Source organism: Taudactylus pleione, unplaced genomic scaffold, assembly GCF_031769625.1.
Source record: "Taudactylus pleione unplaced genomic scaffold, aTauple2 ptg000634l, whole genome shotgun sequence".
Taxonomy (NCBI): Eukaryota; Metazoa; Chordata; class Amphibia; order Anura; family Myobatrachidae; genus Taudactylus; species Taudactylus pleione.
The window spans coordinates 2,162,501-2,184,399 of NW_028285036.1; the positions used below are offsets into that span (position 1 = coordinate 2,162,501).

Consider the following 21,899-nt stretch of genomic DNA (forward strand, 5'->3'; position numbering starts at 1 on the left):
GGGGGAGAGACACTTTAGGGTAATATTTACTAATGTGCGGGTTTATAGAAGTGGAGGCGTTGCCCATAGTAACCAATCAAATGCTACTTATTTATCTAGCACCTTCTAGAAGATAGTAGCTAGAATCTGGTTGCTATCGGCAACTAACGTCAGCAAACTAGCCAAACCATTATATGGAACGTCAGCAAATTAGCCAAACCATTATATGCCATGTCAGCAAATTAGCCAAACCATTATATGCAACGTCAGCAAATTAGCCAAACCATTATATGCCACGTCACCAAACTAGCTAAACCAGTATATGCAACGTCAGCAAATTAGCCAAACCATTATATGCCACGTCAGCAAATTAGCCAAACCATTATATGCAACGTCAGCAAATTAGCCAAACCATTATATGCAACGTCAGCAAACTAGCCAAACCATTATATGCCACGTCACCAAACTAGCTAAACCAGTATATGCAACGTCAGCAAATTAGCCAAACCATTATATGCAAAGTCAGCAAACTAGCCAAACCATTATATGCCACGTCACCAAACTAGCTAAACCATTATATGCAACGTCAGCAAATTAGCCAAACCATTATATGAAACGTCAGCAAATTAGCCAAACCAGTATATGCAACGTCAGCAAATTAGCCAAACCAGTATATGCAACGTCAGCAAATTAGCCAAACCAGTATATGCAACGTCAGCAAATTAGCCAAACCAGTATACGCAACGTCAGCAAATTAGCCAAACCAGTATACGCAACGTCAGCAAATTAGCCAAACCATTATATGCAACGTCAGCAAATTAGCCAAACCAGTATATGCAACGTCAGCAAATTAACCAAACCATTATATGCAACGTCAGCAAATTAGCCAAACCATTATATGCCACGTCACCAAACTAGCTAAACCAGTATATGCAACGTCAGCAAATTAGCCAAACCATTATATGCAAAGTCAGCAAACTAGCCAAACCATTATATGCCACGTCACCAAACTAGCTAAACCATTATATGCAACGTCAGCAAATTAGCCAAACCATTATATGAAACGTCAGCAAATTAGCCAAACCAGTATATGCAACGTCAGCAAATTAGCCAAACCAGTATATGCAACGTCAGCAAATTAGCCAAACCAGTATATGCAACGTCAGCAAATTAGCCAAACCAGTATATGCAACGTCAGCAAATTAGCCAAACCATTATACGCAACGTCAGCAAATTAGCCAAACCATTATATGCCACGTCAGCAAATTAGCCAAACCATTATATGCCACGTCAGCAAATTAGCCAAACCATTATATGCCACGTCAGCAAATTAGCCAAACCATTATATGAAACGTCAGCAAATTAGCCAAACCATTATATGCAACGTCAGCAAATTAGCCAAACCATTATATGCCACGTCAGCAAATTAGCCAAACCATTATATGCCACGTCAGCAACTTAGCCAAACCATTATATGCAACGTCAGCAAATTAGCCAAACCATTATATGCAACGTCAGCAAATTAGCCAAAGCATTATATGCAACGTCAGCAAATTAGCCAAACCATTATATGCCACGTCAGCAAATTAGCCAAACCATTATATGCAACGTCAGCAAATTAGCCAAACCATTGTATCCGATGTCAGTAAACGAGATGAACCATTACATCTTACGTCAGTAAACATGCAGAACCATTAAGCACAATGTCAGTAAATGAGTCCAGCACAAGAAAGTTTAATCTTTTGTTAGAATATCCCTTTAAATTAAGTCACATTTAATCCATTTCTCCCCAAGTAAATGAATAAAATATAAAATGTGGCCAATTCTGGAGCTGAGGAACCGGAGAGCAGACCAGAGAGATAGGGAAGACGAGGGGACGTCCCAGACTGTGTGGGATGGAGCTGCAGCCGGGGGGGGGGGGGGGGGGAATCAGTTCCATTGGCATCCATACATGCCCACGCAATGACATTACCACCAGCATGCTTCACTGATGAGGTGGTATGTTTTGGATCATGAGCAGTTCCTTTCCTTCTCCATACTCTTCTCTTCCCATCACTCTGGTACAAGTTGATCTTTGTCTCATCTGTCCATAGGATGTTGTTCCAGAACTGTAATGGCTTTTTTAGTTGTTGTTTGGCAAACTATAATCTGGTCTCTCTGTGTTTGAGGCCAACCAATGGTTTACATCTTGTGGTGAACCCTCTATATTCACTCTTGTGAAGTCTTCTCTTGATTGTTGACTTTGACACATATACATCTACCTCCTGGAGAGTGTTCTTGATTTGGCCAACTGTTGTGAAGGGGTTTTTCTTCACCAGGGAAATAATTATTCTGTCATCCACCACAGTTGTTTTTGGTGGTCTTCCGAGTCTTTTGGTGTTGCTGAGCTCTCTGGTGCGTTCTTCCTTTTTAAGAATGTTCCAAACAGTTGGGGGGGGGGGGGTACGTGTGACTGTCCTTTCCCACCATAACTTCTGCCTACATTGCGCAGCCATCACCATGGTATAATGCGTTAGTAGCTGACGTTCCACACAATAACCTCCTATGTATACAGGAATGACATGTCTGTGTGCGGCAGCCTCATTTACAGGTAACCACGAGGTCTCCATGCCACCTGTATCAATTACACGGGCAGAAAATAGCACCCTAGGGAGGGAAAGGGGAGGGGGGGGGTCTTTCCCATTTACTGGAATTCAAATAAAGAGAAACCATTCCCCTCACCGATTACTGGAGCCTATAGCTAGGATTCCGATGCCTGCAAGTCTACCTGTCACTTACGCACATTGCTGACAGGCCGTAACTGAACCAATATCACAGCGTAGCCCGACACTTCACTAGGGAGCCGTGACATCACTGAGGCACGAGGCACCATACTTCAGTAATGACAAGAATTCCCAGAGGGTTCATAGGATAAAGATGGGAGTCATACAACAGAACCCAGCTGCCTCCAATGCAGGTGCCTGGTCTACTAAACAAATTTGACAAGACTAGAAGTACTGAAATCCCGTAAAAAAAAAAATATTATATACAGTTAGGTGCATAAATATTGGGACATTGACAGAATTTTCATATTTTGGCCTCTATTCACCACAACAATGGCTTTGAAATGAAACAAACAAGATGGGCTTTACCTGCAGACTTTCAGATTTAATTTGAGGGTAATTACATCCAAATCAGGTGAACGGTGTAGGAATTACAACGGTTTCTATATTTGCCTCCCACTTTTTAAGGGGCCAAAAGTAATGGGACAAACTAAACAATCCTAAATCTAACTTTCACTTTTTAATACTTTGTTGCAAATTCTTTGCAGGCAATTACAGCCTGAAGTCTGGAACGCATAGACATCACCAGATGCTGGGTTTCATCCCTGGTGATGCTCTGCCAGGCCTCTACTGCAAATGTCTTCAGTTCCTGCTTGTTCTTGGGGCATTTTCCCTTCAGTTTTGTCTTCATCAAGTGAAATGCATGCTCAATCGGATTCAGGTCAGGGGATTGACTTGGCCATTGCATAACATTCCACTTTTAGCCTTAAAAAACTCTTTGGTTGCTTTTGCAGTATGCTTCGGGTCATTGTCCATCTGCACTGTGAAACGCTGTCCAATGAGTTCTGAAGCATTTGACTGAATATGAGCATATAATATTGCCCGAAACACTTCAGAATTCATTCTGCTGCTTTTGTCAGCAGTCACATCATCAATAAATACAAGGGAACCAGTTCCATTGGCAGCCATACATGCCCACACCACGACACTACCACCATCATGCTTCACTGATGAGGTGGTATGTTTTCAATCATGAGCAGTTCCTTCCTTCTCCATACTCTTCTCTTCCCATCACTCTGGTACAAGTTGATCTTTGTCTCATCTGTCCATAGGATGTTGTTCCAGAACTGTAATGGCTTTTTTAGATGTTGTTTGGCAAACTCTAATCTGGTCTCTCTGTGTTTGAGGCTCACCAATGGATTGCATCTTGTGGTGAACCCTCTATATTCACTCTTGTGAAGTCTTCTCTTGATTGTTGACTTTGACACATATACACCTACCTCCTGGAGAGTGTTCTTGATTTGGCCAACTGTTGTGAAGGGGTTTTTCTTCACCAGGGAAATAATTCTTCTGTCATCCACCACAGTTGTTTTCCGTGGTCTTCCGGGTCTTTTGGTGTTGTTGAGCTCTCCGATGCGTTCTCTCTTTTTAAGAATGTTCCAAACAGTTGATTTGGCCACACCTAATGTTTTTGCTATCTCTCTGATGGGTTTGTTTTCATTTTTCAGCCTAATGATGGCTTGCTTCACTGATAGTGACAGCTCTTTGGATCTCATATTGAGAGTCGACAGCAACTGATTCCCAATGCAAATGTCACACCTAGAATCAACTCCAGACCTTTTACCTGCTTAATTAATAATGAAATAACGAGGGAATAACCCACACCTGTCCATGAAATAGCTTTTGAGTTGACAGTCCCATTACTTTTGGCCCCTTAAAAAGTGGGAGGCACATATAGAAACTGTTGTAATTCCTACACCGTTCACCTGATTTGGATGTAATTACCCTCAAATTAAATCTGAAAGTCTGCAGTTAAAGCACATCTTGTTTGTTTCATTTCAAAGCCATTGTGGTGGTGAATAAAGGCCAAAATATGAAAATTCTGTCAACGTCCCAATATTTATGCACCTGACTGTATACATTTTCAAAGGACTTGCACTCACACCAATCTTAGCAAGCCAACGTGGGGGTGCCACAAGGATTTTTTAGGATCCAAAAATAAAAAAACGATTGTCATAGACAAGGGCACTCGCCATACAAAAAACGCTGTTGATTTGTATATATATAGTATATTTTCTATATTACTAAGCATACATGTGTTTTCTGATTTGAGTTATTTTTAAGTCCATAGAAATTTTGTGTCATGGTATATCTCACACCAGTTGGGTAACTTTGTCTTTTTTTTTTATCATTCTAGTATTTTTTTTATTTTCTGCCACGGAGTTTTGAAGCCTGAGAGACTAAGCCTGTGTGTGATTCTTTCAGCTTTCCGAAGAGAACTGGTACAATCCCACGTAGATCCTGGAGAGCACGGACCACATCTAAGGAGGCCTCACCAGCCGAGAGGGCTGGCGATTGGAAGGCTGGGACTACAATTTCTTCAATAATATGGAATCGATTTATCAGGTAGATAATTCGGGTTGCTAGAGCCCTGGCCTTCCTCCAAGCTGGATTGGACCTGGGACTCCGCCTTCCCTCGCTGAAGGCGCACGTCTCTGCTCTGTCTATCGGGTTCCAGCGTAGAGTTGCTTCACTATGTCTAGCAAAGGTCAGAGTAGCAAGCAAGCTGTTCCTCCCATACTGCCCTCATGCAAAGTACGCAGTGAAAGCCCAAGCTGCTTACGGCATTGCACTGACACGCCGGCGTTTTACCGACCACCCTCCATCACCTCCCACAAACGGAACTTCCTGTCAATCACTCTGCGATGGTTCTGCGTAACCAGAAACACCGGGCAATTGCCCGATTGTTGTGGTCTGCGTATGCGCGAACCGGCCGCTGCGATCGGGACTGTTGTGCTGTGACGGCATAGCGATGGCAGAGGATTAGCATATCTTCATAGTGAGACTGCGTGCGTAATCGCTATTGCATTCGCAGTTGCGATCGGTACTGAATCAGGACCACAGTCCTTACCCAGGGGGGGGGGGGAAAGCCTTGCAGTCGCCCAATCCTTGAATGTCCACCATGAGAAATCTTTTGTTTATTATTATTAAATAAGGCCACACAATGAAGCGCCAGGAGTTAGAAAGGCCCCAAATTGCCCAGATACACCCACCTGAAGAAGCTAATTGTTGCACCCTCTGCAGACGCCATCTTGGAGTATACATTAAGACCATGGGACAAATTTACTATAGATCCATTTTAATCGAATTTGAACAATTTAAAATTGATCACAACCAAATCAACATCGATGTTGTGTTACTGGGGCTAAATCACACATTTACTAATACTTTAAGAAACAAATCCAAAAAATTGTCTGTTCGTAAATGTGTCCTATAGCCCCAGCAACACAAAATTGATGTTGATCCATTTTAAATCAATTAAAATCAACCTTTAGTAAATATACCCCTATATAAAGCAAAAATAGGCACATGACACAGCGTCATAAGTACAAGCGCCTGCTCCTTTGCTAATAACCTCTATGAAGGTTTATTATTCTAATCCTCACATGTGACACTGATGACACAGGGGTCTATGTACTAAGCTTTGTATAGAGATAGAGTGAACGGAGATCAACTACCAGCCAATCAGCTCCTAACTGTCATGTCACAGGCTGTGTTTGAAAAATGTTAGGAGCTGGTTGGCTGGTACTTTATCTCGATCCAGGGCTTAGTAAATAGACCCCACAGTCGGGACAACTCAACAGTTAAACTCCAAACTTTTGCAAAGGGAGAATGTTCTAGGAACAAAATTAAGATGCGGCTTGAACTGCGACCACTGTAACCCAAAGCACCAAGTGAGCGCACCCTTGTTTGCAGAACATTCTGCAGATGACTGGGAAATACATGAGATTCTATAGAACGCCTGCGCTGAACACTGGGCCGACATATGAAAAGGATCATTAAAGTTGGAAAGCTTCCAGGTGCGTGGAAGTTTCAGAGTCCGGCGACATGTGTCCAGCGGGATCTGCTGATGGTCGAATGAAGGGTAAATCACCCAAAATGGAACAACTGTGGGGGAAGACCCAAATTTACAAGATACAGGGAAAACCTTGTATTCTCCAATTCCCTAACTGCTATATTATATAATGCACAGATCATCAATGCATATATCACAGTAAGGCAGGAATTGGTATGAAATACCGCTGGCCGCATGGCCGGCGGTTCGATTCCCGTCAGCGGCAGCCCGACAGGAGCAGAGTGCGACGCAGCGGAAGCCAGACAGTGCTGGAAATCCCGATCGTGGATAGGTAAGTATTTACTAACCTAACCCCCCTAACCCTCCTTAGGGATGCCTAACCCTAACTTCCCCCCCTAGTGCCAAACCCTAATCACCCCCTTCCCCGCTGCCTAAACCTAAGTCCCCCCCGGGGGGCTGCCTAACCGTTAGTCCTCCCCGGGGGGCTGCCTAACCGTAAGTCCCCCCCGGGGGGTTGCCTAACCGTAAGTCCCCCCCGGGGGGTTGCCTAACCGTAAGTCCCCCCCGGGGGGCTGCCTAACCGTAACCCCCCCCCCCCCCTGCACGGCTGTCCACTCGCGGCGCCCGGTGTCGGGGAAATGCGGGCGTCTACATCTAGACGCCCGGCATTTCACCCTTGCAGGTAAATGGCAGTCGGGAAGCCGGCTGCCGGTATTTAGGCAGTCGGCTTTCCGATTGCCTCCCGTAAGCACACTGGAATACAAGCCAGTATTTACCAGCATTGGTCATGATGGAACTAACTCAGTATTATGCATATAAATATCTGTATTACTGGTAAAACTTCTAAAAGCGGCGCTGGTGATTTGTAGATACTTAAACATATCCAGCGTTTTTCCTATACCATCTCAGAAAGCAGGCTACAGAGGAGGAGCTTCCCAATATTGCAACTCTCTGGTATTGCAGGAGCACAACTTCTAATGACTGGATAGGAGTCACAAACAGGTAACAGTAATGTGGTTCTAGGATTGGTGGTATCTGTAATAAAGGCATGCTGTGCTTTGCAATTTCAGCTTTTTGACCTACATCAGGATTTGTCAGCAGCCGCAACTTCCGCAGCGCTGGACAATCAGCGTGCAAACCACACGTGAATACTAAACATAGAACAAAACACGCAGAGTACAATTAAAGGCAGAACGTATACACGTCCAAATTCCGTAACTGCACGTTATACATCAAAGTTTAAGGGGCATATGTATCAAAGCTTGATGTGAGATAAAATTGTGAGATATAGATCTCCAACCAATCAGCTTCTAACTTACATTTTGCCGGCTGTTAAGAAATGATAGTTTGGAGCGGATTGGTTGGTGATATATAACTCACAATTTTATCTCACATCGAGCTTTGATAAATATGCCCCTAAATAAAAAACATAGCAGGTACATTCCGGTTAGGCGTAGAGGGTGCAGATAACCGCACTGTAGCACTTTGGGCTATAGCGTGTGACTTTTGTCACTAGTGACGGAGAAATGAGGCAATACTCCATTACACTTTGCAACCTTAAAAATCTTTACACCAGACACGCAACCTTAGCCTGCCCAAGTGCAGGAAATCTTTCTTGCTCCAGCTGCTGTGCCTGGCAGGTCATGCTGGCACTTGTAGTTCCACATCAGCTGGAGAGTCACCGTTTCCATTCTCGGTTCACTATTTCACTGCAAGGCTCTTACCGGGGGTCACCGAAATAACACCCCAGCTCGTGATCAGCGCTGCTACAGTATAGTAGAGAGACTCCTACCCCCCCCCGCTCCTAAAATCTGTACATCTAACCCAACATTACTAGGTCATCAGACAAATGCAACACAGACCTGTTCCACAGCTAGGACTGAACGTCGCACTTTCCTCTGTGTAAATGTAACAAATCCAAACAGCAATTGGAACCATCTGTGCGCCATCAATGCGCGTTCGACCTGCCAAAAAAACAGCCCCAGCCCGGCTGGAGCGAGACTGTTTCCATTTGTGCCGACGACCAGGGGTCCTCCCCATTCACATTGCTGACAGCTTGCAATTCAATCCTATGCTTCAGGATCCTAAACAAACAGCCTTCAGATCAGAGGCGTAATGAGAAGGGAGAGGAAACCATTCCCGGAGAGTATAAGGGGGGGTAGAGGATGGGGAGTGGGCGTGGGGGGGGGGAATCACACATGTGAGAGCAGATTATTTCTAAAGTGCGTTATCCCCGTCAGAGGTCCCGTGTGATACAAAAGAGCATTCGTTAAAAATTCATCCCATGTCTGTATAATTACGCTGACAGAGCCAGCCGTGCGGGATAGCCAGCTCATGGCCTGGGGGCAGGCTGCAGCCCATAGTTTTAAAGGACTTGTTAGCTCTCGGATACAGTGTCAGTCACTGTAAAAAGAAAAAAGTTTAAAGTCCCCACACACCTGTTTGCAGCGGGCCCCCATACCGCTCGCCTCCTACCCAGAACCAGAGTCCATTAGACTCTGCTCAAAAGGAAAAACTACAGATCTGGTTTTTAAAAATCGGCCAGAACCAAAAAAAAGGACCCGATTCTGCGCTGGACGCAAGCCCAAAAAGCGACCGCCTCTCGCAATTATCAGAAGACTGCGCCGCGCGCAGCACACACCTTCATGGAGAGTGCGAGAGCGCACGGTTTACTCCTATCGGGAGGGTGATGGATGTGCAGCCTAACTTCCATGCTTGTTCCGGGCGTGCGGGCAGAGATGGTAGGTCTTCTGCACCCAGCGTGGGTGCAAATGCAGATTTTAAATGATGGCGACTGCGGCTAGGAGCTGTTTGATTGGCCGCAGTGAGATGACGTGGAGAACCATAACCTCCAAATGGAATACGTGGCCAAATTATAGCCTGAACGGTCCAAGTAATTGGCGCATTTCACCAGACTCCGCTGTAAAGCCCGGTACACGCTAGACGACCTGCAAACGATGCGATGTCGTCAACGATTTCCCTTGAACTCCTGGACAAACGATCTAGCGCATAGACACTGTGCAATCTAACTAACGATATATCTTCCATCGTTTGGATGGTTAGATCGTTAACTATATACTGTGACCATATCGCCTGGATCGTTCGGTAGTGTGAACACACTGCACGATCTGCGGGGAATCATTAACGAGATTGACAGATCTTTCTGCATGTACAAAAGATCTGAAGATGCGACGGACGACAGCACGGGAGCGCGCATAGTGCGTACGTACTTGACTGTTTGTCGTTCCGATGCGTCGGAATCTGCCAATTCGTTCAAAATCTCATCTAGTGTGTACCTAGCTTAAGTTGGAGATGGAGCAGCTCTCAGGCATGGGAGTACCCGTGTTAGAGCTATATTCAATATGAGCCGAGCCGCGATACTTTTTCGCGGCCTGGACTTTCCGCCTACGTCGCCTGTTTGGCAGGCGGAAAAGTATTGCGCGTGTGCACGCTTTACCATTTTTCAATACGTGGTGCAGAATAGTATTCAGGAGTATTTTATCCAGAAAATAAATTATCCCAGCAAATTTGGGGGTACTTGAAAATGGGGGTCAGCATATTTAAAAGTTGCTAAAGTGTAGTTTTAAAAATCGTGAAAAATCCACCTGCCGCAAGCACCTGCAATCAAAAAACACCTGGGGCATACTTGGGGACCCCCCCAGAGTCAAGTTCGCTAGTTTTTAACTTTGTACCCAAACTTTTTTTTTCACCCCTTTTCATTTTTTGGGGTGTCAAGTGTTTTTTTCAAATTTGACACAGTTTACCTTTGGGGGACTGTCTGAAGGCTGCAGGGGGGTTCCCGCAACGTTGCACCCCAAAACCCCAATTGTGCACTTTTTTCCGCCTCCTATTCATAGGCGAAACTTTTTCGCCTGGTACATTACATTGACATTCCGCCTAGACGGAAAGTCCTTCAAATTGAATACGGGGTAAAACCAAAACAGGCGAAAATGACGTCACCCGTGAAAAAGTTTCGCCAAAAACACGCGAAAATGGCTTTTTGCTCCAAATTGAATACAGGCCTTAGTCAGAAAGGAGCCTTACATACACATGCTTAGAGCAAGTCGGGTTTCCGTACACTGTGCACTTAAGCTCTTCCGGGACTGTGAATAAAAAACCGTGTCCGCGATTGAATGTTCCTACATTGGGAGAAGCTATGCAGAGCATTTGTGAATTATACATTCCTCAGCTCCCAGCGAGCCCCACAAGTACGAGGAGATGTATACATTGCTGTGTTTACTGTAACATTGCAAGGAAAACTTTCATTAAAATGAGACGTGTGGGAGTGAGAGGCCTAGAACAGCCCTGACGTGGGCAGGTGACGCTTCCCGATGGTCTGAAGTCAGCCCTGGTGCTTCTCTGTAATCTCTGTGCTTGGAGCATCCTGTTATTAACATGCACAGTTTACGAAAAAGTGCAATAAGGACATTCTGACAGGTTTTCACTGTCAAATATCTTTAAAGGTATCTGGCATCCAAGGGCGCCTTTCTCACGTCATTGCTTCTGGGTAAATTCATACATAGATACCCATTAAATATCCCTCTGAATAGATTTTGGGGAAATGGGGTGGGTTAAAATTTATGCCCTATTAGGAGGCAGCCATTTTGAGGCCATGGCAATTCAACATGATGTGCCATCGGGCATCACTGCGACGTTAGGCTGCGCACATATCTGCTATATATATTATATATATATATATATATATATATATATATATACGGTGCCCTGAACACTGCAAGCTGCCGGCCGCGACGCCCCATTCCATAGTAGCACGCCACGGCCATTACGCAGAACTGAACTGCCCCCTTTTTTTGGGGCGGAACCTATTTTTACTAGGTTCATGGCACAGCTTAAAAATACACACGGATACTTTATTCCCAGCAAACTGCTTGCTGAACCCAAAGTACCTGACTAACGGGTTTATGTTAAGAGTTATACACAGGTGCAAATACAGATTCATAGGGGCTGGGTGCACTGTGGGCCATTGGACGTGAAGTGCTGCCGAAATGGTCGCACTCTGCAACCAACGTTCCAAGTCCCCCAGCCGCATACTGACACAACTTGTGGCATTAGTGCAGTGATTCCCAACCTCGGTCCTCAAGGCACACTAACAGTCCTGGTTTTAGTGATATCCATGATTGTGCACAGATGGTTAAATCAATATAACTGAGGTACTAATTAAGGGCCTGATTCAGAGCCGGACGCAATTAGCGCTCGCTCGTCCAGAAAATAGGGGTGGCTATTCCAATCAATACAATACAATTGTATTGTATTGTTCACGCCTCTAGGTCTGAACGAGCGAACAAAACATGCGGTCGTTTTTTGGGAAACTACGCCCCCTGGCCGCTCGCATCCTACGTCATGTCCGCTATTTATTAGATTAATCGAGTACATCGAACAGGGTATGAACTGCTCGCTATTCTTGTGGTTGGTTTTTGCTACCACAATTTTGCGAGCAGTTCTGGCTATAAAATAACCCAGTGACGTGGTCAATGACGCTGCTGTTTTAATTATGTACACCCATAAAACGCCCGTTTTGACCTTTAAGCACGCCGGCGATCGGATCTCCACTCCCCGTTTTCAAGCACCTTCCCCTGTTACCACCCACATACGCCTCTTTCTGTCACTCAAATTATCAGGCATTCGCTATTTTGCGAGCACATGAATTTCGGCCGCACTGACTGGTTCGCGCATGCGTATTACGATCCGTACGCATGCGCAGTTGGGCAAACATCGCTCGGAGCGAACGAGCGGCTGCTTACGAGCGGCTCTGAATCAGGCCCTAAGTCACTTGTGCTCAAGTATGGCTATCTCTAATACCTGTACTGTTAGTGTGCCTTGAGGACCGTGGTTGGGAACCCCTGCATTAGAGGGTTGCAAAAGCTGGAACTCTGTGCCCCAGTGCAATAAAAAGCACATGTCCCAAATATCAACACCCTTTAAAACTATGAACCAATAGGTGTTTTGTAGAACGTGATTGAGTAACACACAGGTACTCCCATTTCTGAGACTGGCTTCATTTAGTCAAAGCTTTGCAGAGCCAAACCCAAGCGTTCTGCGATCCCACGCAGCCTAATGTAAGTAGGGATATACAATCCCCAGCGCAGTACTAGTTACTCCCTTACACGTTATCTAACACTTAGATAAAAAACACTTAAATAAGTAAATCACGTGTATAAACAGGTTATAAAATGCCTCACGCAGACTAAGGGCTCAGCGTTGTATATAAATCAGCAGTAATATAAATCCTCCCCCTTCCATTGCAACAGCACAGTGGTGGTTTTTTATTACGGAAACATTTATTTTTTCCAATTACAGCTTGTTCAATTATTCGCCCGTCGCCATAGAAACCTGAAATTAGGTTTCTCTTTTCCTTTTTCTTAGGATGTTAAAAGATAAGTGAGGAATTATAGTGCCCAATCCTGAGTCTTTCCCTCCGTTTTAAGGAACACGGCTTCTCGGCGGAGCCCCGGAACGGGACAGAGAATTTGATTACATGGACAGTTCTCGGAAACCGTCCTCATGTACAGACGCCCGAGCCCTACACGCAATCACTGCGCTGGAGACATTTGATGGTCCGAAGATGGACATCCAAGTTTTTTTACGTGTGCGCTAGATCCAAGGCGAACAGAGATCGCATGAAATCCGCATCAGCGCCATGACAAACTGGCATTGGCGGCAGGGAGACTATTTTTTTTTAGGCTTAATCATTGGACAGGAACGATCCCTACAATACCGACGGTTAGCAATAGTAACCCCCAACACTGCCGCAACAAACGCAAAACGAAACTCTGCGGTGATTCAACCTGCTGCAAAGCATTCCGCCATCTTGGATATCCCACCCAAAGCGTAGATCACTGGATTTTCCTACAAATGTGACCAGTGCAGAGATACTTCACTAAAAATCAGTATTCAGTCTATAAAAGCACTGGGGGCGTTACGCATTTCCCCTAACGCCACCCCACAGCGACGCAGCTTCCTTCAATGCAGAACGTTGACCTGCCCGCCGTTCTACACTCAGCTCAGACAGTCTCATCAATATTCTTTTCAGTAAATTATACGAACAGTAACCAGTGCTTTGTGCAAAATTGGGGGGTCCGTGGGGGGATAAGATATGTGTAGTTATGTCAGTGCATCGCAAGCCAAGGGGAGCCTACAAGTTGCCACAACCTCCTACAATGCAGGCGACAGAGATGAAAGGGCCGGAACAGCAGGACGTGGAGCCGTAACCTCTCCACAACACTCCAAAACAAAATTCCACAGAAATAATCTCGTTGGGAGTGCCAGAGACCAGCCCACGTATTGCCGGGGGAGGACCCATCACAGCTTTTTACTATGATTATTATTATATATTTTTTTCCATTACATAAAATATTTAAAGGTTGCCCTGTAAATCAATAGCACTCATGCGAGCGATTGCTCCATGCCAGGCAGGCGTGGGCCCGGCCCTTGCCAGCAGGTGAACACATTGCCACAGGTTACCTATAGCGTGATCCTCACCACTCCCTGGACCCCACAGGTCTCTGCAAAACAGACGGGGGGCAGATTAGATATACATAGTATATAGCTAAACATCTGGTTATCGCAGGAGGAGGTTATTATGGTCACACAGTTCGGCCACAGCCCTCTTTGCACCTCTGTTTTCAGCTCTTCACAATCATTAACTCCAATATTTTTCTAGTTTTTTTTTTTTCCTTGTTAAAAATGGGTTTTGTGGCTTTTATTGAAGCTCCCCCTCCCTCGCCCACTTGCGTCAGGGGTCTCCAAGCTGACAGGTGCCGCTGCTTGGGGAGTACCTACCTTGTTGTATGCAGGGAAATGACCACACAGCTGGAAAGCACAACAATGATCACGTTGAAATTCAGATGAAATTCCGGTTTATGATTTGCGTAGAAAGGGGAAGACTTTGGCGCGAGTTGTTCTGTAATATTCGGTACGAACATTCCCCGTTTCTAATACAGAGAACAGACTCTTTAGCTAGAACAGCACTGATAGTGTCTTCGGGGAGTGCGTAGGATCTCAATGTCTTATTTATATTTATCTTGGCGTTTTATTAGGGAACAATCGCACATCCTGTTTTCATGACGCCGTTCCAGGGCAGCTATCCTGCATTTATTTCACTTCTATTTGTCTTATGCATTTAATTTTTTTACATATTGTTTTACTGAATGCAAGTTGTCCACCTTTTTAAAAGCCCCTGCTATTTGAAAGTCGTCCCCCTTCCCCATATATCCATTGTACAGTACAGCACTTTAGCAGCAAAGCCTCCGATATATGAGGTGACCCCTTCACTTTAACACTACACGGTCGCTGACCGTTGCAGATAGGTCTATACCCAATAATAAACATGACCCTTCAGTGCGCCAATTCCAGGAAGACGACCGTTAAGACTGAAATATTTCCAATGAAAGAAATATTCTTTGCTGGACTTGTCCTGACGGAGATCTCTCAGAAGACAGAAACGTCGCCTTCTACCCTTGAGATGTCCATGTGGGTCAATTTCGTTATAAAACCTGGTGATTGCACGTTTATTATTATTTAGGAATATGCCAATATGGTAGGCAACTTGTAGAGCTTTCAGCTGTTGTGGAACTACACATCCCAGCATTCCTTGCTACAACAAGCCAATGGCTGCAGTAAAGAAAGGGAGGTACGGAGGAGACTCGGGCCGATGGATCACATGTCCAATCTCAGGGCCTGATTCAGCGGCGAGAATATGCTAATGAACCCAAACGCAATGGGGATGCAATCGGGAAACCGGCTGTCTTAATCCCGACAGCCGGCTTCCCGACTGCTTTATCCCGGCGAGGGTTAAATGACAGGCGTCTATATCTAGACGCCTGTCATTTTTCCGACGCTGGGAGACCGGCGCCCGGCATCCCGAACGAAGGGATGCCGGGCGCCGTGAGTGGATAGCCGTGCGGGGGGGAGGGGTTATGTTTAGGGCACCCGGGGGAGGACTTAGGGTTAGGCACCATCCCGGGAGGGTTAGAGTTAGGCACCCCCGGGGGGACTTAGGTTTAGGCAGTGGGGAAGGGGGGGATTAGGGTTAGGCACTTGGGGGGGAGGTTAGGGTTAGGCACCCCTAAGGAGCGTTAGGGTTAGGGGGATAGGTTCGTTTTTACTTACTTTTAGGACGATCGGGATTTCCAGCGCTGTCGGCCTGCCGCTCCTGGGATTCGAACTGCCGGCCAGAAGGCCGGCGGTATTGCATACCGATCCCACGCAATGACACCGCAGCACAAGAACCCGACGCCCACCACTAATGCCGCCCACTTCCCTTCACTCACATCCGCAATACCTCGCTAGACATCGAAAAACATCGGTAACATTGAGAACCATCGAACCCATTAGCATAATAGTGGTTGACCTGACCTCACTCAGGATTTGGGCCGCTTCCTGTCTGCATCTAGAGCTCTGGACGCGTCTTCCGTTGCAGGGGTTCAATTACTCACACTACTGTAACGGCGTTGAAACGCACTGGCACGCCTGCGTTTCACAGACCACCCTCCAAACGGTCACTTCCTGACAAACTGCGTGCTTCCTGCGATCGCAGCGGCCGGTTCACACATGCGCACTGCGATGCATACGCATAACGCAAACATCGGCCGGGTGCGTGCGAATTCGCGGCTGCGTTCCTTGCTGAATCAGGCCCTCAGTTTTGCTGTTCCAGCAACTAAAGATAACTAATATCAGAAGGATCTCGTAAAGAACAATAATTATGCGGTAAGCAATGACCAACAAGCACAAAGCCCCTGACTAACGCCCCTATAATATGTGTGCGGCTCTGTCAGAGGGCTCAACCCTGGGAAAGTGCTATACAGCTTCCTTATCGTCCCCCAGCCAAACCACAGCCAGCGTGCTGGGACAGGACAGACTTTGAAAGTTACCGAGTCCTGATAAAACGGGGGTGGGGGGAGCGTAATGAAACCTTATACAGGTCATAGAGAGTCAGGTCACATGCGGCTCCCTCGGTCACAGCCAGAAGACGGGACAAGTCGCGGCTGCCTGTATGTAATAGGACGGATATAGCGATGAAGTGTCTATACAGGCCGGCGCAGCCCCCGCACGGTAACATCACTCGTGTGGTGCACAGTCACCTATTGGTATATTTACTACAGGTCGATTTTAATCGATCAAAAATCAATCAACATCAATGTTGTGTTTCTGGGGAATTGGTAAGAAATACCGCCGGCCGCATGGTTCGATACCCGTCAGCGGCAGCCCGACAGGAGCAGAGTGCGACGCAGCGGAAGCCCGACAGCACTGGAAATCCCGATCGTGGATAGGTAAGTATTTACTAACCCCCCTAACCCTCCTTAGGGGTGCCTAACCCTAACTTCCCCCCCAAGTGCCTAACAATAAGTACCCCCTTCCCCGGGGGTGCCTAACCCTAAGTCCCCCCCAGGGGTGCCTAACCCCAAGTCCCCCCCGGGGGTGCCTAACCCTAAGTCCCCCCCGGGGGTGCCTAACCCTAAGTCCTCCCCGGGGGTGCCTAACCCTAACCCTCCCTCCCCCTAGCCTAACCCTAACCCTCCCGGGGGGGTGCCTAACCCTAAGTCCCCCCCGGGAGCCCTAAACCTAACCCTCCCCCACGCGGCTGTCCGCTCGCGGCGCCCGGCATCCCTACGATCGGGATGCCGAGCGCCGGTCTCCCGGCGTCGGGGAAAGGCGGGCGTCTACATCTAGACGCCCGGCATTTCACCCTTGCCGGGAAATGGCAGTCGGGAAGCCGGCTGCCGGTATTTAGGCAGTCGGCTTCCCGATTGCCTCCCGTTTCTGGAGCCAAATCACATTTACTTACAATTTTTTTTATTTTTAAATATTAGTAAAATATGTGATTCAGCCCCAGTAACACAACATCGATCAAAACCGATGTTTAGTAAATATAGGGGGAGGAGAACGACAGGCGAAAACGTATCCCCGTATTTAATTGCGAAGACTTTTCGCCGATGAGGGAAGTCAATGCATTGGAATAGGCAAAAAAGTTTCGCCTTTGAATAGGTGTCGAAAAAAAGTGCAGAACTGGGGTTTTGGGGTGCAAATGTCCGGAAACCACCCAGCACCCATGGGACAGCCCCCCAAAGGTAAACTGTGTCAAAAAAAAAGTTTAAAAAATACTTAAGAACACCCCAAAAAATTACTTTGAAAAAACATGTTTCTGACCTGTGTCACAGCTGCTCAGATTCCTTTCACACAGCAGGATGGACCTGGGTTATTCCTTGTTTACACTAAACCCGTGTCAGCCCTGCAATACTGGTGTGTGTCATTAGAAATGGATGTTTGAAGAGCACTTCATTTCATAGCCTGCAGGGGTCACTGTTTTAGCTGCTGCATATGGAGTGATCTTGCCGTGGGCAGCTATTGGAACAGTGACAGCTAGAGGTCAAAATAATGTACTGCATGTCATTTCCAAAAACTACAAAAACAAAAACTCACTGGAGGGGAGGCTGGGAGGGGTCGGGGACAGTGCAACATATTCAGACATAAATGTGTATTGTTATTTCCTACTTAAAGTGGAAGAAGATACATTGTATAATTTAAAGGTAAATTTCCTAGATAAAGCCACAAAACCAATGTAAATATGCCCCTAAGTGTGCACAGGAGTGGGAGCTGCCATAGCGGTCGCTTTACCAGCACAAAATGAGACATCAGCTATAGTACAACGCCACCATGCGTCTATAAAAGCAAAGTGTCAGGTCCGTTAGTGACATAGGGGGGAGATGTATCAAACTTTAGAGAGCGATAAAGTTGTGAAGTTGCCCATAGCAACCAATCAGCTTGTAACTGTCATTTTATAGACTGTGCTGGATAAAGGACAGAATCTGATTGGTTACTACGGCAACGTCGCCGCTTCACCTCCCCTGAAGGTTTGATACATCTCCCCCTATAGAATCTTGCAGGGGTTACTGCTAATCAGCTGTGGACGAGTTTTACTTCCGAACGTTTCCTTTCACCGTTTCCTATCATGAGCGACCTTGCAGACGGCCTAGAACGTCAGGAGTCCGGCACGGAGCCGGGGAGCGCTACCAGCTACATTAACAATAGGGAACTGATGGGTTGAACTAGAGAGGGGGGTGGGGGGGTGGTTAGGACAACTACATTTATTCACTTCTGGGGCATGTAAAGGCCCCTTACAGGGGACCTAATTAATAGGCAACTTGTTCCCAGTTTTTCATGATAATTTAACCACAGAGGGCGCTCAGGACATTTAAAAGAATGAAAACACAGAACTATTTACTGCCTGTAATACATATGTATAAAATAAAACTCCAAATGTATGAGCTGTACCTGTATTATATGTCATTCCCCCGTACAGTCTGATTGAAGTGGATGCAGACTAATCTGGCTTCGTTATACATCAGGCTCGTACTATATTTAAACATGTCCAAAAACTCCTGTAATCAGGGAGAATGAGTCAGCCGCCTGGAAGATTACAATGGGAGGCGCCATCTGGAGAAGACATCAGCGGAGAGCCTTCTGATGAACTTCACTGAGCAACAGCAGGAGGCGAAGAGATACAGAGTTATTCCTAAAACGCTATCTCCCCTGCCTCTCCCCACTCCACGCACCTATCTCTGACAGCCAAAAGCATGGTGGAGCTGGGTCCCCCAGCAGCACAGAGTATATCAGGAGATGAGGGATGTGTTAGTGAGGACAGGGCTACATGTGACAGGGGCAGTGACATGATGTGAGGAGGGGAATGGAGGCAGCAGGAAGTCACAGACTGAGAGTTATATAGTGGGAGGAGCAGGGTCCCCCAGCAGCACAGAGTATATCAGGAGATGAGGGATGTGTTAGTGAGGACAGGGCTACATGTGACAGGGGCAGTGACATGATGTGAGGAGGGGAATGGAGGCAGCAGGAAGCCACAGTGAGTTACATACTGAAAGTAGAAGGGTCCCCAGCAGCACAGAGTATATCAGGAGATGAGTGATGTGTTATGGTGCATACACGGCCAGATTTTCTGTCAGATATGCACGATAACTATTGTAAAAATCATTCAATCATTCATTTCTGAAAGAAAATCTGACATGTGAGCCTGTAACGATGAACAATGCGTGTTCACGTTTGTCAGATAACGATATCTGACATCTGATGAGTTTGCAGTCAGGTTTGGACGATTCCATTCATTTTAATACTGTCTGAGATCGTTCAAATCGTTGGTAAAATCGTTCAATCATTCATCTGACCGTGTGTATGCACCATTAGTGAGGACAGGGCTGCATGTGACTGGGAAGAGCCAGGTCCCCAGCAGCACAGAGTATATCAGGAGATGAGCGATGTGTTAGTGAGGACAGGGCTGCATGTGACAGGGGCAGTGACATGATGTGAGGAGGGGAATGGAGGCAGCAGGAAGCCAGACAGAATATATTTCATACTCTGTTAAAATCCATTCTGTCGTCTACTACACAAAGGAGAAAGTGCAGCGTTTAGTATGGAGGAGATATTGCACAATCGCTTCAATGTTACACTGGTCCTTATGTGAACTCTCAAAAAATATTAGTTCGGCTCACAAAAAAGTGTCTTCCTCCCGTGAAGGGAACACGTTAATAAGAATACTAGTAATCACCCACACCAACTCAGAGTACTCCCTTTGTAATAGGCGTCATCTAGTATAATGTTTTCCTATGACTTTTTAATGAAGCATCTCTCGAACACAGAACAAAAGATAATGGTTGTTAACATAAGTCATTTTCCATTACAATTCCTCTTTAAAACCTCCCTGCGCCCGGCGTAACATATGTCCCAGCCGTCCTGGCTAAACCCCATCCAGCACGTATAAAACCTAAGAATAGCAGCGAGTACAGAAAACACTGCAGAGTGCGGGGAAGTGTAAATCTGTAGCAGATGTTAGTGAATATTACACCGCATAGAATCCGGTAAATATAAAATCAAGTCTCTGAACGGCAGTTAGCACCATGAGCAGAAAGGCAGCGTCTGAGGAGCTTTATAAATAAGGACTTCGCTAGACGCACTCCTTTCGGATCGCCATGGCGGTAGGGATGCAAATGAGCCCCAATCCGACAGAACAATCGAATTATTTAGTTGGCTGATGTGCGCGTTCAGGCCAATGAGTCCGACATCCCGGGAGGAAGAGGGGTCTGACTGCAAACACACAGCATCTGCAATGCTTGATAGAGGACCACATGCCATGTACTGCAGATAAGAGAGGGAAGGAAAGAGTGAGTCAGTCCCAGGTCTACGCTACATAGCTGCAGCTATAGCCGATGTGACCAGCTCAGATACTGTACCAGGAGGAAATCTGGAGCGTTGCGATCAGGAAACTCATTTCTAGACAGATCTGCAACGTCAAAGCTATACAGTTATCGGCCTCATTGCAACATGTTATCCAAGGTTTATTTACAAGATAGACCTTTACTAATGTGCCTGACGGGTAGCTGGGGCTTACCCAGGCCCCTTCCCCTGTAGGCTGGCTGTAATTTCGGGAGGTTCACAACAATGTTTTAAAGAAGCAACTTAATTTCAGGAGCTTCCCTCTGGTCTAAAAGAGTCTTCCGGCCAACACCGGGTAAGATCTCTGGAAAATGGGGGATCAGTAAGGCTAAAGGGAGAGACCCCCATGGTTTCAGTACTGCTCTTTTTTTTATATATAAAAAGAGCAACAATTCATGGCAGAGGGAGTAGTAAAACAATTTCAGCACTATAACCACTTGCAGACAAGTGATATATACTGCTGTAGGCGAAAGTATGGGTACTACCAGGTCAAAACACGCGTTTCACGGACTCTCCAGGTGACACGCAGGTAACGCACCTCTGCACATAGGACATTTCCGTACATTTAATGCTTTCACTTTTTTTGTTAATACTAATTTTACCAGCTTGAAAACAAACAGTGAACGTGGCATGTGCCAAGTCTGGGCATCCAAAACTCAATTGTTTATTTTACTCTTATATAGGGCCTTGAAACTTGTTGGACTCATTAAGCACTAAAAGTAGAATACTTGGCCCCATCTAATCCCCCTTCAATACTTCCTAAGTGCAGGCAGCAGAACCTCCCCACATGGCTCCACATCAGACTTGCCGACTCTCCTAGAATGTCCGGAGACCCCTCAGGATCTTGGGTGGCCCTCCCAGACGCCTGTGAGGTTCTCACGTGCCTGCCCACTTTCTCAGTGAAGTGGGAGGTCCGGACGGCTTGACGATGCGTTTTGCCTCTGAATCGCGTCATCGTGGCCCCACACCCGCCGGGAATGGCGCCTCCGATGTTGCATTACAGATATCTGGCCCTCATCCCCACTTGCATCGGCACAGGTGTACTGAAGTTCTGCTAAAGCGCG

General features: G+C 46.3%; 1 protein-coding gene across 5 annotated transcripts in view; it reads right to left on the reverse strand.

Moving 5' to 3' along the window:
* Positions 1 to 21,899, reverse strand: part of RASSF8 (Ras association domain family member 8) — an 80,662-nt gene that overhangs the window by 30,231 nt on the left and 28,532 nt on the right. Inside the window, exon 1 of one of the 5 annotated variants that reach the window (XM_088454859.1) lies at positions 18,889 to 18,910. The exons of 3 other annotated variants lie outside the window; for them this stretch is intronic. The gene's annotated coding sequence lies outside the window, so the exon portion shown is untranslated. Of the gene's footprint in view, positions 1 to 8,459; positions 8,514 to 18,888; positions 18,911 to 21,899 lie in introns of those variants that run through there. One more of the 5 variants, XM_088454857.1, reaches the window with a different exon arrangement.